The sequence below is a fragment of the Toxorhynchites rutilus genome, chromosome 3 (assembly GCF_029784135.1).
Source record: "Toxorhynchites rutilus septentrionalis strain SRP chromosome 3, ASM2978413v1, whole genome shotgun sequence".
NCBI classification, from domain to species: domain Eukaryota; kingdom Metazoa; phylum Arthropoda; class Insecta; order Diptera; family Culicidae; genus Toxorhynchites; species Toxorhynchites rutilus.
In genome coordinates this window covers 72,193,967-72,213,382 of record NC_073746.1, presented here as the reverse complement: position 1 = coordinate 72,213,382, position 19,416 = coordinate 72,193,967, and the positions used below count along the sequence as shown (strand labels likewise).

The window sequence follows — 19,416 nt, the reverse complement described above, 5'->3', positions numbered from 1 at the left end:
ATACTTCAATATATCTGATTTCAGTGCACATTCGAACATGAGTTTTTACTGATCACCTAATTGTTACTCAATTTCCGAATAAAAGTAAATCAGCAGATTGTGAGACTAGGAAGTTATGACAAGTCACTTGTCACCTGGGTTTCTTCTTGAAATCTTTGCTTCCGCGATCTCTCAGCCTTCACTAATCATGAAGCATGAATCCGAAAAGTGACAACAACAAAAAAAAAATGCGCGTTCGTAATTGAACTAAAAAAGCGGTGGCTATACGCTACTTTAAAAGGCGGAGCACGGCATGGGTCACTTTTGATTGGTACAGGTCAACGAGAACTTCATGGACTTCCACAATAAGCTCCCATTTTTGGCGAACTTCGCTAATGCAAGGCATCTTGAGCGTTTATTTGATTGTTCTCCGTATGAGCATTTTGTAGCTTCCAAACCGATGAGAACTAGCAACATTCACATATTGTATATTTTGTTGATAATGTCGGTATTCATGATTGAGATGAGGATGAAGTGGCGTCGAGTTCTAACGACGTCGGATTATTTGCTGCTTGCGTCACCTTCGTCTGGAAATAGTCGGTACTTTCAGGAATGTTATGCCGTTGAAGCTTAAGAATAAAGCACTCAGAGTAGGGTATTCATCTGCTCATTTATTCTAATATGATGCTGTCGAGAGAGACTAGAGAACCAGGAAAGCATGACATTATAAGAGCCACTCGGGAAGTGATTTGCGGATTCCATTATTCATTTTTTTCAAAACTATCGGATTGCGTGGAAACGCTATTAGAATAAAGTTTGTTTGGAATCCCAATTTTGATTGATAGATCTCAACATGTTGGTTCACTCCTTTATCGCCGCTCTTAGAGATCTTAGAGCTTAGAGATCGAAACGCCTCTCCTCTGCCCTATCGATTTGATGGGCGTAATATTGCTTTTTTCACAAAACACATGTTCAGACATATATGTGCGAGAGCAAGCAATAATGTTTCGTTTTCACCTCTTTTTGCAGATCAGTGAGACCCGCCTGGGTTCCATTCAAGTTCAGCGGCACGAGCGCTTGTTGGAGTTGGTTGTTGTTGGCGTCCGTGAAACATATGATTCATAATGTATCGAGAAGTTGTGGCACTATCTGTGGGTGATCTCCGCGTTGATGATACTTAAGTGCAAGAGGTGTACTTCGATGTTTTAAGCCAGCGAGGAAAGAAAAAAAAACGTAGTTGAGGGAATTGTTTTCTTGACAAAGTGTGATAAGATATTCCTTCGAAGAAATTCGTGCAACGAACGACAAATGGAATAGCAGGTTTCGTGTGATTGATTGTTCTGGTAAGTTCTAAATGATTCCAACTTTTTCTTATTTTCATTTATTGTAAACGAATTATCATATTCGAATTGTTACTAGTTGCCCACCTTGCAACATATTTCGCATATAAGAAGACATAATTGATTTAACCCCTGTCTAAAAAAATGATCGTCAAAAAGTGATTGTTGTTTCCTCTTTTCGCACCATTCTAACGAAACATCGTTTGGAACTGGAAGGATGACTTCATCTTCGAACAGAGTATCACTACAAGGTCAACTTGTCATAATAAGGCATCAAACATCAGCGTGATTGAATTATAGCTAACCCAATTATTATCGGAATGGTCATTCAACAACGAATTGAATGCTTGTTAACGATGAAATCTGATCGAACGAAAGGAGGGAGCCGCTTCAATTGGAAGTGAGAATATTATCATGGTTTGCGTGATAAGCCATCGAGCGAAAATTGGGATTGATTAATAATTTACTCATGCAAATGGGCGACCGATGCTGATAAGCCTTTCTGAACCTTGTCAAGGGCTTCAACAGTGAGTCACTCAGTTGTTTGAAAATATAAACGGATGTGCGAAAATTTATGTCATAATTACTGAATCCAAGCTGTTGCGACAATTTCAAAAAGAATAATTCCACGCTCCTGTTTCGGCAATCATTCCTTTTTCAAGATTATTTCGATAAATTCCACGCCAAATTAACTGATCGTTGCCCGACTCACTCTTTTTTATATACTTCGAGCATGGATGCTGCCCACGTCAAAATTTGTAACCAGTGTTGCCATACGTACAGATTTATCTGGAAAAGTACATAGTTTTCGTTATTTTTTGGTACAGATTCTGTACGGAACAGGGTACAGATTTTCGTCTAAAAGTACAGATTGGTACAGACTTGTAATTAGTGAAATTACTTACATTTGAACAAAGCAACATTAAGGTACATGGTGACTTTTATATCGCAGTATCGCTCGATACTGCTGATCATGAAAGCATTTACAATGCAATAATTCATCAGTTTCATAAGGATGAAATTCATTGTGCTGAAGGCGTTTCCAGGGATCAGGGATGTGACTATACAAGATCTGGAGAATGAATTCCGCACCCTAAAGCTAAAATTACTCGGTAAAAAAATCACAGTTTCAGAAAACGAGCATATGCAAGATTGATGGACAAAAATTAAATGTCTAAAAAAATTGATGGTTCGCTCACATTTTCAGTGCTTCGATGCCTTGTTTGTAACGTTCTCACTATCCCTCACTCCTCGGCAACTGTCCAGCGTATAATCAGATTAAAAATATCCTTTGAAATCGGCTCAAAATATCGTGGTGGCAGCTCGAAAATTTTAATAAATAATAGTATACAATCTAGATTCAATTATTTATAAGCATCATCAAACACACGAATGACTTGCAAATGTAAATGTTTTTGTAGTAAATGAATGAGTATTTTTTCGTTCTGATAAAATAAATTTTGTCTACAACGAATATTTCCGATGGTACAGATTTTTGGAAGAAAAAGTACAGATGAGGAAGATTTTTAACCCCTCTGGTACAGATGAAAATGGGACAACACTGTTTGTAACTATCATATGACCTATTTTATTGATGACTGGATGTATGGATGTATTCATAATAGTTTATATATTTCAAACAAAAGTCGGTTGTCTGGTTTAAACTGTTCATTGAGTCATTCCTCAGGTTTTGAATGGAAGCGTTAGAATTATGTTAAGTCAGCAAATCCATGAAAAAAGTTCTAACAAAAAAAAAATGATCTGACTTTTGATGATATGAGAACTCAAATCATATGAAACTAATATTTTAGTTTGACCTTACATTATTAGTGAATCTAAAAGTAGGTACAAATATTTGACAATATATTTCTCATAGATAAGTGCATATTTTTCGTGGCATGTCTTCACAACGTGTTTTACAGGGTCTTTGAAATTAAACGCTCGCGCAAAAAAGAATCGAAATCGTATTACTCGAGCAACCGAAGCCTTAATGAAACTTTGTCCTCTTATGGTAAGAATTTCAACATTTCTCGTCGTCGATTACTTCCTCTGAGGGTACGTGATGGACCGTTGCTATGTTAATAAGCCACAAAATTTGGAGGAACTTGAAGAAGAAATAACTCGGATTTTCAACAGTTTCGAAGTCGTAATGTTAGAGTTGTGCATGAAGAATTTTGTTCCCCTTTAAAACGCGTTATCGAAAAATGGGGTGGTCACACCGATAAAAATTGGTTCACTTTTGTAGAAGTGATTGAAATTTCCTGCGTGAGCGTTCAATCTGAAAGACCCTGTACCTCAGAATCGTTTGTTCTTATTTCATAAGATGTTTCAATAAAATTAAAATTTGGGCTGGGGTAAACTTCGTAGTAGTTTTCTGTGATTGTACTATAGAAATCCATCACTTACATGGATTTCTATAAAAGTGTACCCTGAACCACTCGACAAATCGAGATCTCGAAAATAAATTATTCAATACGCGGCGGAGGATGATTCAGAGAGTACCTGAGAAAACTATCGAGAAAATTTCCTTACAATGAAGCGAATCGATGATCGTTAATAATCACGTGTAATAGTCTTTCATTTCAACACACGGCGACGGAGGATATTAAGGGTAACCTAAGAAGAAACTCCTGTTTAAAAAATTGGATCGACGTTGTGATGCCGCTTGCTACACTACTAGTAAAAAACCAGGTCGAGTAGCCTGCCATTGTCATTACCGAAAGACTTTGGTGCTGCAGTCATAGATTCAACTAAAGCCAACTCCGGCTCAGTAGACGCATTTATTGGCAAAAAACAGTTCATGTCCCCGTCATATTGCCAGCATAAATTTGGCAGATTATAATCACCTACTTCAATCAATTTATCATGATTTCGAGTCATCGAAACAATTTGCTGCATACAAGTTGCGTGCATCTGGTAAAGCGAAGTGTGGGAAAAACAATTAACATTATAACTACCATACATTTAATATTCGAGACGGGACAAGTAAATTATGCACTTCAACCGTTTTATGCAATCAGGAGTAGAATATGCGAGTAAGAGTAAGTTGTTCCCGAAAACCTTTCGGCCGCACTCGGAAATCCAAGACTAAAACTGGCCGTCTCATTCTAGTTTTGAAATATCGCATTCCAGCTTTCACGATCAAGAAGCAGCATATTAGGGAGCTCTCGCGGAAATCTCTTCAGGACTCTCTGATCTGATCTGAAGTGAATAAGTTTTACGCCGCTTCTAAAATAGGCTCAACCCATATACTGATACCTTAGGGCAAAAACATAAAGAGTATACATATAGAGTATGTTTTGCCATAGAACATTTCATACTGCTGACCACTACATATTGATAGCACGGGAAGTCAGTGGTCCTCGCACAGAATTCAAGAATCAGCTTGATACTTTGAATTTTATATGTTGTAAACTACTTGAACTATTATTATTTGGAGTATGGAAGTTCTTGCATTCAATGGCCTTACTCATACTTTGCTTCTGGTATGAATCCAACATCGCTGTTTGCGTATGGCGCTAAGTTACATGAAGTTAATACATACTACGTCTTTATGTACCCTTTTTAGAATTATCGTTCCGCTTTTCAGTACTCATTGAAGTACAGGCAAACCTTTTTTTTGTGCGGGGCATAGGGACCGCACAAAAAAAGTCGCATAGAAAAAATAGTGCAAAACATCACCAGCATTAGCATTAGCATTGAGCAAGTTGCATCGTAGGTGGTACGAATTCAGAACTGTTAAGTCAAAAACTAGCCCTCATCCGTTGCTGATGATTGGTAATATCTCTTAGATGAAGGCATGCTTTCTCCAACAGTTAAGAATTGTCCTGGCCACGTCCTTGCAACTGCTAAGGAAAGGGAAGGAATGTTAGTTCGACATTTACTTAAGAGAGATGCAGAGAACTCTACGACCTCTCATAAATGTCTCGGGAATTTAGGAATGTATTAGTAGGGGAGGTGAGCCATAGGATACACTCAGCCGGTGTTATTGGCGCATGTTATGTTTACTATTGTTATTATTATTACTATTACTATTACTATTACTATTACTATTACTATTACTATTACTATTACTATTACTATTACTATTACTATTACTATTACTATTACTATTACTATTACTATTACTATTACTATTACTATTACTATTACTATTACTATTACTATTACTATTACTATTACTATTACTATTACTATTACTATTACTATTACTATTACTATTACTATTACTATTACTATTACTATTACTATTACTATTACTACAGTCAACTCTCTCTAGCTCGATATCCGTGGGACCGTCGAGTTAGGGAGGTACCGAGTTATGGAGTGGAGAATGCTTGTAAAATCAATCGAAGGTGCCATGAAATTCATCGAGCTACGGAAAATATCGAGCTACAGATCATCGAGTTTGGGAGAGTTGACTGTATTACTATTACTATTACTAGAAAATATGATACTAATTGTTATGAATGAACTTCAGCCTTCCAATTGCCGTCACGTTGATAGCTGTCGAAAAAGAATATGTTTATTGAAGTTTTAGATCTCTACATTTTTAGATTTTTAGATTTTTATATTTAGATTTTTGAATATTAGGATTTTAGATTTTTTGATTGTTTGATTTCTATGTTTCTAGATCTTTAGATTTTTAGATTTCTAGATTTTTAAATTTTTAGATATTTTGACTTTTTTAGATTTTTAGAGTTTTTGATTTTTTGATTTTTTCAATTCTGATTTTTTGAATTTTCAGATTATTAGATTTTTAGATTATTAGATTTTTAGATCTCCGGATTTTTGGTTTTTTAGATTTTTAAATTTTTAGATTTTAGATGACTAGATTTTAAGATTTTTAGATTTCTAGATTTTTACATTCTTAGATTTTTAGATCTCTATTTTTCTAAATTCTCAGATTTCTAGATTTCTATATTTTAAATTTTTAGATTTTTTAAGATTTCTAGATTTTTAGCGTTACGGAACCGTTTGGTACATCACGCCACTCGGGTCCGCCAACCTACGGTCGACAACGTGGAGCGTGCAGCGTCAGCAGTATGCGGTCATAAGAGGGCCGCGAGCGCATGGCTCGCTCTCTTTTTCGCTGTACAGTTCTTGTGGAGCACCGGTGGTGCCGTGTGATTAGTGATAAGTGAATAAATTGTTGAAAGTAGTTAGTTTTTAAAAGTGTTTGCATATCACGATTCCCATAAGTGGTGTCAGAAGTGGGATCGTGAGGTGTTAAAATAGTGGAAGATCCCGCCGCACGAGTAACCAGCCGTCGAAGGATCACCCGGATGCTGCAAACACAACCGTAAGTGAATTACTTTTCAACATCTAAAACTCTATTATCAATCATGCCGGAAACAAGAGCCAGTGAACTTGAAGCACTCAAAACAGAGCTTGAACAGCTCCGAGCATTGGTAGTGGCCAGGGAGGGCAACAAATATGCCATCCCCGACCCTATTAAAAATATGTCGGAATTTTCCGGAAATAAAAAGGAATTGGCAAGTTGGCTCAAGGAAGTCAACGAGCTTTACGAAATGTTTAAAATAAAAGGCGAGAACGGGCAACCCGACTCGCTTAGCTCGATATATTTGCGGGCAATAAAAAATAAAATCAAAGGGGACGCTCGCGTGATATTATGCGCAAATGGTGATCCCGATACCATTCACGGTATCAAATCGGTTCTCATCGAACAATATGGGGACCAGAAGGACTTCGCCACTAATTTGTCGGCGATGTTCCATTTGAAGAAAGGAGATAAGAATCATTTGAGATTCTTTAATGAAATCAAAGAAATTAACACTAGGCTAAAAGCCAATCTATCCTCGAACCCGTTATCGGCTCGAGAGGTAGTTGATGTGATAACAATCACACGATATTTGGACAACATCGGAGAGCCCCTGGCCTCCATTATCAGGCAATCGAAACCAAAATCTTTAGAAGAGGCATACCAGGCTGTATGCACTAATCAAAACGCGGAAAGTAGAACGAAACCCGCAAAACAAATTTTCAAACAGCACAGTAACCCTAGTAGCAGTGGTTCTGGTGGCTATAATAATAACAACAACAGCAACAGCTCTTACAGAGCATATGCCAAAGAAACGAACGCAAAAACTGCATTCAAACGACCGATTCAGCAATTTAAACCGCGCGTGGAACATAACACCAACGAGGTTGACGTGGATAGTGATGATGATGATGACGATGATGACAATAACGCGACCGAGTGCGAAGTGCAAAATACACGCGAAGTAAATTTTCACAGAGGAGAGGAAGACCAGACAATAACTTGAACAATTTCATTCCTTACATTCGCTACCGATCTAACAAGGGAATCTTAAAATTCTTGATAGACACAGGTGCGAACAAATCGTATATGAATCCAGAACATGTGGCAAACGCAAAAGTGACTGATCAGCCAGCCATCGTCACGAACAAAAATGGAAAATTTATTTTGGATAAAGTGGTGCACGCGAATCTTTTTCCGAAAGATGTCAACAGAGCACTACCATTTCATGTGTTTAAATTTCATAAATTTTTTGACGGGCTCATAGGGTACGAAAACTTAGCAGCCTTGAAAGCCGTGATCAATACAGATAAACACGAGTTGATTATTGGGAAATCTACGTACCAATTTTACCGGTATTTCCCTTCTTCCATGAATTTTCACGAAAATTTCGAAACTTTCATGAAGATTCCAACTTTACAAGATGGAACGTTTCTAATCGAAGATGAGCTTAACATTACTGCAAATGTTTCAGTCCAACCGGGACTTTACTTGGCAAAGAATAATAGTGCGATGGTTCATGTACATTCAAAAGGCCTACCGAAGCCTATATTGTCGAAACCATTCGAAAATAAAGACTTTCTTATAAAAACCGATAATCCAAAAGAGAATTTGAATTTCCCTGCGGATCATCTAAATAAAGGGGAGGTCAAACTTCTTGCAAAGACCTTACAGCCATTCAAAAGCATCTTCTTCCAGGAAGGTCAAAAACTTGCCTTTACACATCAAGTAAAGCATAGAATAGAGACCACCGATAACAAGCCAATACACCAAAAGACATATAAATATCCGTACCATCTAAGAGAAATAGTGAGTGAACAAATCCAAAAGATGTTGGATACAGGCATTATTAGAGAGTCTTCATCTGCCTGGACTTCTCCTATTTGGGTCGTACCTAAGAAGGTCGACAACTCAGGTGCGAAAAAGTACCGCATAGTGGTAGATTACAGAAAATTAAATAAAATCACACCGTCTGATCGGTATCCAATACCGGAAATCAGCGAAATTTTGGATCGTCTAGGAAATGCGCAGTATTTCTCTGTGCTCGACCTGGCCAGCGGGTTCCACCAAATAGAGGTAGACCCAGCTGACATCCCAAAAACGGCGTTTAACGTCGATCATGGGAAATACGAATTTGTGCGGATGCCGTTCGGATTGAAGAATGCGCCCGCAACATTCCAACGCCTGATGGATTCGGTATTACGGAAACATTTAGGTATTAGATGTTTCGTCTATATGGACGACATCATAATTTTTTCCAGCTCTTTGGAAGAGCACATGAAAGACATTCAAAAGGTTTTAAAAACTCTATAGGAAGCAAACCTTAGAGTTCAGTGTGACAAGTCGGAATTCCTTCGTAAAGAAGTTGAATTCCTCGGTCACGTGGTTACTACGGAAGGGGTTAAACCTAATCTCAAGAAGGTTGAAGCAGTGAAAAACTGGCCTCTTCCGAAAACCCCGAAGGAACTAAAATCCTTCCTTGGAACAATTTCATACTATAGAAGATTCATTCCCGACTTTGCTAAAATCGCAAAGCCGATGACAAGTGTGCTTCGTCGAAAAACCAAATCCATAGAAATTACTCCGGAATATGAAAAAGCCTTTACTGAATTGAAAAATATAATGAGTTCGGATCTCTTATTGCACTACCCCAATTTTGACGAGCCGTTCGTTTTGACTACGGACGCGTCAAACTTTGCGATCGGGGCGGTCCTCACACAGATAGTGAATGGAGGTGAAAAACCCATTGCCTATCTATCAAGAACATTGACAAAGGCGGAAGAGAAATATTCTGCCACCGCCAAGGAACTGTTAGCTATCTATTTTGCAGCTAAAAAGTTCCGGCCATATCTGTATGGTAGGCAGTTTACCATATACACAGATCATGAGCCTCTTACTAAGGAAATCAAGTTAACAGATGCTACAGGACGAGTGACTCGCCAACGGCTATACCTGGAGCAATTCGATTTCCAGTTGGTTTACAAAAAAGGAAAACAAAATGTAGTGGCCGATGGTTTATCCCGGATACCACGAGCTGACGAATCTGAACTAAATATTCAAACCGTTTTGCAAAACGAGCTTTATGAAAATGACCCGATATATGGACCAGAAATAATTAACAAGTTTAGGAATCAGCTGATAATTAATGTGTCAAACGATCCTAGAAAATCGGCTCACATATTTTATTCTATATTTTCAGGTTACAGCAGGCATACTTTCAACCGTGGAGAATATTCCGAAGATGAAATCCGAAACATTCTTAAAAGTTATCTTTCCCCGACCATATCCAATGGTATATTCGCTCCCCTAGAGATTGCACAATTGTGTTCTAAAATAATGAAAGATCAATTCAAAGGCATGAAAGTACAATTTTGCAATCTAAAACTCCCTGATCTTATTTCTAAAACTGATCAAGAGGAATTTATTCGTAAGAGCCATAATTTTAACCACAGAAGTTGGAAGCTCACATACGAGGAGATTCGTCAGTCAGTTTTCTTCCCCGATATGATTACGAAGATCAAATCATTCGCAAAAAATTGTGAGGACTGCAAGTTCGCGAAATACGAACGACGTCCCTTCAAAATTCCAATAACTCGAAGAGCATACGACAAACCATTAGAGAACATTTTCATTGACGTATACGTCAAGGAGGGTGAAAAATTCCTTACCCTTGTTGACGCATTTTCCAAATTTGCCCAAATTTTCAAAATCCAGAATGAAACGGCGGATGAGCTGATCGAAGTAATTACAAAATACTTTAAAATTTTCGGCCTACCAAAAACTATAACATGTGATCAAGCCACATCTTTCAGAAGCTCAAAATTCAAAACCTTTCTCCAAAATCAAAATATTGATATACACTTTGCCAGTACTAGTAACAGCAATGGCATTGTCGAGAGATACCACAACACGCTTTTAGAAATGTACATGTCAAACAGGAGAAAACTTGAAGAACTAACCTTATACGAAGGGCTCTCCATAGTAACTGCCCTATATAACGATACCAAACATTCAACTACGAAATTAAGACCTAGGGATATAATTTTTGGAAATTCTCATTCATTGAACCCGGAGGATATAAATACACAGAAAGCAAAAATAATACTAACTGCCAGGGAAAATATTGCGTTAGAAGCGAGGACACACAATCAGAAAAATGAAAGTCAAAACAATAAAGAATATGAAAACCTCACCATCAGTGAAGCTTTAGTAAAAGGGAAAGGAAAGCCGACCCCTTACACCAATAGATTTAGGCCAATTAAAATCCAAAGTCAAACCAGCAAAACTGTAACAGATGAAAAGGCTATCAAAATTCACAAATTAGATATGAAAAGAGCTAACTAAAACAACACTTTATATTTTCTTGCAGAATACTGTGGCTCCTTACGCTGGTAGGGATGGCCACTTCAGACTTGAGAATTCATACCCTGGATCAGAGTCCGATCATTATAGTTCCGTTAGGACCCGCTAAAATAAGCACTAGTTCTCTGCGAAGTGTGCACCCCATAAACTTGACCTCAATTGGAACAATTGTAGAAAACTTTAACGCCGTTTCTATGGAGAGATTGTCGAATCAAACGCCTTTTAAGTCAATAGTTAAAGCAAAATTAGACAAAATAAACTTGAGTTACAACCGAATAAAACCACTACGTAGGAGAAAACGATGGGAATCTCTCGGAAAGGCCTGGAAATACGTATCGGGAAGCCCTGATGCAGACGACCTTAAGATTATAAATTCGTCATTAAATTCATTAATTAGCGAGAATAACAAGCAAATAAGAATCAATAGTGCTTTCGATTCACGAATGAGCAACATTACAAAAGCAATTAACGTCATACTGGAAATTGAGGAAAATGTAATACATTCCTTAGAGGGCTTTGATGTATTAGAATTAATATTCAAAATTGATGAGCTATTATACTACTTAGACATAATCGAAGAGGCGATCACACTAGCGAGACGGAGTATCCCAAGCAGCCGCATCATTCACCTCGACGAATTGGAAACCATTCATCATTCCCTCATTAATGACGGTTTCGGGCTTAACTCGGTCGATAGCATACTTAGTACTGCCAATGCCTACGCAGTATTAAACAACGAAATTTTCATGTACATACTGAAGATACCCAGGATCAAAAATGTACAGTACACCCTCAACTTCATTGAACCAGTCATTGTAGATCACCACAGAGTCCACCTACAAACACAGTTTTATTTGAAAGGACAGAAATCATTCATGTTAAAAAGCGCTTGTTCCAAAGCCAACGCCATGTTTATATGTGCTGGATGTGACTGGGCGGCTGGTTTAGCCAAGACACCCACATACCAACACTCCGAAAGACTCATGCTTTCTTTTTTTTTTTTTTTTTTTGGCAGACTTATCTCACTTCTTAACTAGGCGAACCTAGCCAGAATTTTCACCTGCCCCCGGGCTACTGAATGCCAAAGGGGGACTAGGCTCTGCGGAATGCACGTATCTGCATGCTCGTGCTGTTTTAGTCCTGACCGAGGAATTGTCGGACAATCGCGCAGGTGCTAAGGATGACCGACTTTTGGATGCCGGCCAATTCCTTCTCCATGTTCAACACCTTTAGCGCTTCCAGAAGTGTCTTCGGGATAATTCCAGTTCCAGAGAGAACGACTGGAACAATTCTTGGGACCTCCCTTAGCCCCCACAGTTCCTTGAGCTCCACGGCCAATGGTCGGTACTTGCAGATTTTGCGACCGTGGGTCTCCTCCAGATTCTGGTTCAGTGGAATAGCGACATCGATGATGGTGACTTTGCGGTCGCTCTTGTCGTAAACCATTATATCTGGGCGGTTGTGGTGGATCGAGAGGTCGGTCAGAACAGTGCGATCCCAGTACAGCTTGAAACGGTCATTTTCCAGGACAGGTGCAGGCAGGTACCGGTAGTTTGGTACGTTGTCTTCCAGTAGAGCACATTGGAGCGCCAGTTGTCGATGAACAATACGGGCCACGTTGTTGTGGCGCTCGGTGTAGGCTGCGTTGGCCAAAACGGGACAGCCTCCCATAATGTGCTCTATGTTTTCACCTGGTTGATGACACATCCGGCAAATGTCATCAACGTCTTGATTCCAGACGTACCGCCTGCAGTTTCTCGTCGGCATTATCCTGTCCTGGATGGCTATCATGTCGGCTTCTACTACTGAAGAGAGTTCACCACGCGTTAGCCACAGATTAGATGCGGCCTTGTCGACGTGTGGCCGGTCCAGTTGATGGGGGTGGGCACCATGCACTGCCTTCTGCTTCCAAGCTGCAATCTTCTCCTCCACTGTCTGCAGATTGCAGTTGAGTTGGTACTCCGCTTGCGCCAAGTGCAGAGCGCTGTATCCTCTGTCGGCGGCGCAGACAGCCCGGTATAGCGCGTTTTGGTTGGGGCGTTCTGCGAAGTACTCGCGCAGTTGTCGTACCTGGGCAACACACAGTGCAGAAATGTCGACGATTCCAAGTCCCCCTTCTTTGCGTGGCAGTGAAACTCTCTCCAGTGCCGATTGAGGATGGTGCATTCCGGCCTCTTTAAATGCTTTCCTCATCCTCCTCTCAAGGTCCTCTAGGTCAGTTTTGCTCCATTTGACTACACCAAAACTGAAGGTCAGCAGGGGAACCGCGAATGTGTTGATCGCGCGTACCTTGTTCCCCGCGTTGAGGAAAGTCCTCAGGACACAGTTCACTCGACTCAAGAACTTGTCTCGCAGCTCCGTCTTGATGTCGGAGTGGCGAATCCCGGTGAGCTGTCGGAATCCAAGATATTTATAGGATTCGCCACGAACCATGTCTCTTATGAACTCGCCGTCATAGACCTCGTAACCTCCGGATTCGGTAAGCTGCCCTTTCAGCAGATGGACACAGCGGCACTTGTCGAGGCCGAACTCCATGCAGATGTCCCTGCTTATGTCTTCGACAACCCGGATAGCTACACCTAGACGCTGACGTGAATCAGCGTAGACCTTGAGATCATCCATGTAGAAGGTATGGGTCACTTCTTCGTGGGCGCCGTCGCCATACCTTATTTTATAGCCATGACCGTTTCTATTGAGCGTCCTACTGAGGGGGTTCAGTGCCAGACAAAACCAAAGCGGGCTGAAAGAGTCGCCTTGGAATATCCCCCTCTTTATCTGCAGCGTTCTAGACTGCAACACATTTTCCCCATCACTGAGGTGCAGAGACGTGCTCCACTGCCTCATCGCATGCTGCAGGAACCTAACGACGACGGGATCAATCTTGTATAGCCCCAATACCCGGACGAGAAACGAGTGAGGTATGGAGTCATAAGCCTTCCTGTAATCGATGTAGGCCATACTTAGGTTCCGCTGGTTATATACCGCCTGGCCGACTATGGCTGCGTCGATGATGGCCTGGTCTTTGCAGCCATGCGTATTTTTCCTGCATCCTTTCTGCTCTTCTGCGATGATGTGATGCTGTTCGCAGTGAGCAGAAACTTTGGCGGTAATTATGCTGCTCAGTATTTTGTACAGACTCGATAGGCACGTTATCGGTCTGTACTTTGATGGGTTCAATGTGTTGCTGTCTTTCGGGAGGAGGAAGGTGACGCCACGGGTGGCGAATTCAGGAAGGTTGTGTGGGTCACGTAGCACCTTGTTGAAGCACTCAGCTATCTTTGGATGTGCGACGGTCAGCTTCTTGTGCCAAAAGTTCTGGACACCATCGGGGCCCGGTGCTGCCCAGTTCCTCAGGTACCGCGAGGCTTCGCGGACATCGTTCTCTCCGACGATGATAGCTGGCATCTCTCCAATTTCACCACAACTCTCCTCCTCCCGTCTTAACCACATTTGCCCGTCGCGATGTTCTACTGGGGTCTCCCAAATACCAGCCCAGAAGTTCGTCACATCGCTAATATCTGGCAAACCTTCGCGGTAGTCGGGCTTCTCGTCGCTAATGTGGTCGTAGAACGCTTTTTCGTTATCTCTGAACATCCGATTTTGTTCCTGGCGCTTTGCAGAGTCAGAGTAACGTTTCAGCCGTTTAGTTAGGACGCTCAATTGCTGTACCAGTGTGTCGAGTTTTTCCGTCAGCTGGTGAGCTCCCAGCTGGCGAAGTTCAGTAGGCCGCACGATCACAGCAACTTGGCGACATAATTTCGCCGATCTGCTGCCTCTTTTGTACGCCATCAGTCTTCCAATTGCGGCGCGCTTGTTTAGGATCCGTTGCTCCAATCTCCTTCGCCATGGAGGCTCACGCCTTTCACGGAGATGTTGGAGCAGTCCGCCTCTTGGCCTAATACGGTATCCTAAACTTTTGGCGGTCGCCACAGCAGCACAGTACACTTTCAGTTGCAGCTCCTCCATGTTCTCAGCATCAACCAAGTGCAGCGGAAGAACGTGCTCGTTCATGAGCTTTACTGCACTTGTCAGCCTGCGGGAATGCTGCAACTTCGGGATCCTGGGGCGCGACAATGGGTCTGTGTCGCGGAACTGTGAGATCGCCTCGTCGTAGTGGAAGACCAGATCGCGTAGTAGTTGTTGATCTGGCTGTGGGTCTTCCGGCTCAGGGGGTTGTTGTACTGTGGCCTCCACTGGTGCTGATTCGCGTGCCCCACTCGCGAATGAATTGCTCAGCCGTACTGAACTTCGTCTCGACACATCGCTTGCTCTGTTGTTCCTGGAGCTTATTTCTCTCTGCACCTGCTGCTTGATCTCGTCGATTTGCGTTTGGGAGAGCATGTTGTTGCGTACTATCGCTCTACGCCTCGCGTTCATCGCGTTCTGATCAAGCCTCCCGACGAACTCTGGATACGCTTCCTCGAACATTGTTAGTATTCGAGGGCGACCGCTCATGTCCGTCTCCAAAGCAGTGCAGATGTAATAGGCGCGGATCACGAATTCATTCATTTCGTGTGTCCACATGATCCGGCGCCTAGTGGTACCCACAAGTGTGGACGACTGTCGTCTGGCAGTCGCAACACGTCTCGTAGGCGCAGCGTTTCTTGGGTGATGTCGATGGCTGCTGTTTCCGTGTGGCGGTAGCTCTTCGGGTTGAACCCGGCTGGTGGCCCGCTCTTGCACATCGCCCTCCAGCCGCTGGCCGCTCGCTCTTACGCCCGTTCCAGGACCAGCTCCAGTTCGGGGACCCTCCTCGGGTGATCGCATTCTAATTATTCTTCGTGATCGTAGCTCCATTTTATTGGGTGTATCTCCTTTGCCCGGGAGACAGCGGGTTGGCAAGGCCTCCATGACCCGGGAGGCCTTCCCCGGGAGAGATATAGCGCTCTGACTCGCTCGCACCCCCTCACTTAGCCACTTTCGACACCCGTTCTCGGAGCCAAGACCAGGTGTGTGTTTCCAGTTCACGCCCGATCTAAAAATGTCGTCATATGATCTTCGTGGAGGCGTGAGATAGGAACATTTGAGACCAACAGGCAGGCTCCTACCCTATGTTGATCCCCATTTGAGAACCAATCTTAACCCTACATGCGCATGTTATTTTTAGGGTGAAAGAAGTTTTGTACTCACACTACCTAGGCTTTACGTGCATCTACTTTACCGCCGTTCCACGGTAGGCGATGAATGACGAGTCCGTAGGCGTAGATGATGGGACGTAGACGTTGAATGCGCATCCGACGTGTAGTGGTGCCGTGCTGCGCCTTCCCTTGATTCGAGTGACGATTCGCGCTTCGCGCGGCCACCTGGTTTGACTGATGTGGTGGCGAAGATCCAATCTTCGATCATGGGGTCAGGATACGGCTCCTTCCTACACACAACAAAGATTAAAACACCACACATATGCCACAATTAATTTTAGCATCAGCCACATGTCTTGGAGCTCTAAGCTTACCTTTGATTTCGCTAAACGGGAACACAAGCGAAGAATTACACTTTTCGATTTCTCGGAAAAACTTATTTTAAACTAACTAAACATGAAACAAAGAGACAAAAAAAACAGAAAAAAACCAAAAAAACTTTAGTCTACTGACTAGCACGTGTAGCCTTTCACCTACGGTACCTTTTTACCGTCCACTCGCGATGCAAAAAAAACTGGTCCGCCCTGCCTATTCCACGGTCGAAGTCGGAATGGGCAAGCATATCTCAAGATCCTCAGATCAGCGAGACATTCATTGGAACCGGAATTACGTAATAGTTAACGATGTTAACTATTCCGTATTCACACCGAAATTCCCCTGCGCTTTCATTGGTCGCGCATTCAAGCATTCGCGGGCGATACCCTTTAACCTCCCGAGCAGAGTTCAAGTCGAAGCGCTCGCCGGGTTTTGAAATTTGAAGAACAAGAAAACCCCGCCGAAAGACTCTGCTATTTGGGGGAAATATCCAAATGAAAAAATAGCAAAAAAAAAAGAAAGCATGTGTCTTTCGGAGTGTTGGTATGTGGGTGTCTTGGCTAAAACAGCCGCCCAGTCACATCCAGCACCCATTATGGCTAGTTGCTCAAATCTAAAATCGGGAGCGGCACTCGCGTTGCCAAACATCCAATACATAGAAAGAAGAGAGAATCCCAGATCCACACAGGAGAGATTGTGTTGGATCTGAAATTCAAAATAACGAAACGAGGGGCTTCCAAAAGTCGAAATCAGTACCGTGCTACATCATTCCCTGCTTAATTTTCGAAAATTTGATTGGCCTGCACCAATCAAATTTTCGAAGGCGAAACTATTACGGCGAAGGCGAAGAACTATTACGTAATTCCGGTTCCAATGAATGTCTCGCTGATCTGAGGATCTTGAGATATGCTTGCCCATTCCGACTTCGACCGTGGAATAGGCAGGGCGGACCAGTTTTTTTTGCATCGCGAGTGGACGGTAAAAAGGTACCGTAGGTGAAAGGCTACACGTGCTAGTCAGTAGACTAAAGTTTTTTTGGTTTTTTTCTGTTTTTTTTGTCTCTTTGTTTCATGTTTAGTTAGTTTAAAATAAGTTTTTCCGAGAAATCGAAAAGTGTAATTCTTCGCTTGTGTTCCCGTTTAGCGAAATCAAAGGTAAGCTTAGAGCTCCAAGACATGTGGCTGATGCTAAAATTAATTGTGGCATATGTGTGGTGTTTTAATCTTTGTTGTGTGTAGGAAGGAGCCGTATCCTGACCCCATGATCGAAGATTGGATCTTCGCCACCACATCAGTCAAACCAGGTGGCCGCGCGAAGCGCGAATCGTCACTCGAATCAAGGGAAGGCGCAGCACGGCACCACTACACGTCGGATGCGCATTCAACGTCTACGTCCCATCATCTACGCCTACGGACTCGTCATTCATCGCCTACCGTGGAACGGCGGTAAAGTAGATGCACGTAAAGCCTAGGTAGTGTGAGTACAAAACTTCTTTCACCCTAAAAATAACATGCGCATGTAGGGTTAAGATCAAAAATAAAAACCACACACAAATTAACAACGCCACACAAAAAAAATGCCACACAATTTAGAAGCATAGAGCAATACCGTCAGCGTGCACATGCTGCTCGCTAGCAAGAAGGGTTCACACAAGATGGAGAATTAGACTCGATAGTAAGATCGCTGGGCTTGAATTCCAGGGTCCGGTGTTCGAAACCCATATGAGGATTTAGTGAAATAAATTTTGTAACCATTATTTTTCGTTATTTGTTGTGATGATTTCGTATGTAATATAGATGTGAATATAACCTAAATTCGTGGGAGAAAAAAAAAAAAAAAAAAAAAAAAAAAAAAAAAAAAAAAAATGAGCCTCATATTATGTCGCTGGAAAGTCTATCTGATTTATCTGGTTTCCTGGCCATTCCTTCGAATTTGTTCAATCCCTATATTACTAATATCTTGTCCATGAAATACTCTGAGTATAGTATTCCAGATCATTACCGTTTGTTAGTGACACCTGCGATATTTCTGTCAAGATATAGACATATTGACCTCGTCAAAACAAAATTTTACTCTTATTACGAGAGTCGTTCAAAAAACAAGTTTCAGTTCCTCAGAAATCGCGGAAAAATGAAGTTAGGACAAAAAACAAGGTGATTTACGTAATCTCCGTTTAATTGTCTATTTTTCTACATAGTCGTTCGTGGCATTTTTCATAGCGTGGCACGAGTGCGTAGCGTTCAACTTTTTGAAGTACGATGTAACTGCGTCACGAATTTCTTCAGTGTTATTGAATCGTTGACCGCCGAACGCCTGTTTTATGATAGTCGCTAGGGGCGAGATCCGGGAAGTAAGGAGGATGCTCGAACACAGTCCATTTGAATTTTTTTCAATTGCTCTTGAGTTACGCGAGCAGAATGGGGCCACGCATTATCGTGAATGAGGAACACTCCTTTCGTCAATAAACCTGGCCTTTTGTTCTTAATCGCGGTTCTTAATCGGTCCAAAACTTCACAATAGTACGGTGATAAAACAGGCGTTCGGTGGTCAACGATTCGATAACACTGAAGAAATTCGTGACGCAGTTACATCGTACTTCAAAAAATTGGATGCTACGCACTTCGCGCTCGTAATAGAAAAACTCGTGCCACGCTATGAAAAAGGCTTCGAACGTTACGGCGATTATGTAGAAAAATAGAAAATAAAACGTAGATTACGAAAATCATCTTGTTTTCTGTCCTAATTTTATTTTTCCGCGATTTCTGAGGCTCGAAACTTATTTTTTGAACGTCCCTAGTATGTTTACTTTCATGTATCTAGCTTTAACGGATCTACAGACTTTTGTGTATTATACTTACAAAGGCTTATCCTCATTCCTTAACGCGGCTCATTGTTACTTTACGTTGCTCAGCCATTTGAAATAGAATTTAGCAAAAAGATCGTTTTATATATTTTTCAAAACGTTTTTGTTTTTATCTTTATATTGAAATGTTCATGTCTA

The 19,416-nt window shown here is 41.7% G+C and overlaps 1 protein-coding gene and 1 long non-coding RNA gene across 3 annotated transcripts in view; one reads left to right on the top strand and one right to left on the bottom strand.

Moving 5' to 3' along the window:
• LOC129779850 (piezo-type mechanosensitive ion channel component) overlaps nt 1-19,416 on the top strand; it is a 144,070-nt gene that overhangs the window by 7,090 nt on the left and 117,564 nt on the right. For both annotated transcript variants that reach the window (XM_055787591.1, XM_055787592.1), the window contains exon 2: nt 1,009-1,322. The gene's annotated coding sequence lies outside the window, so the exon portion shown is untranslated. The remainder of the gene's footprint in view (nt 1-1,008; nt 1,323-19,416) is intronic.
• LOC129779852 (uncharacterized) lies at nt 16,051-16,915 on the bottom strand. The gene is made up of 3 exons (XR_008743788.1): nt 16,583-16,915; nt 16,415-16,490; nt 16,051-16,330 (listed from the first exon to the last, which is right to left on the bottom strand). It is a non-coding gene; the product is annotated as an uncharacterized LOC129779852 (long non-coding RNA).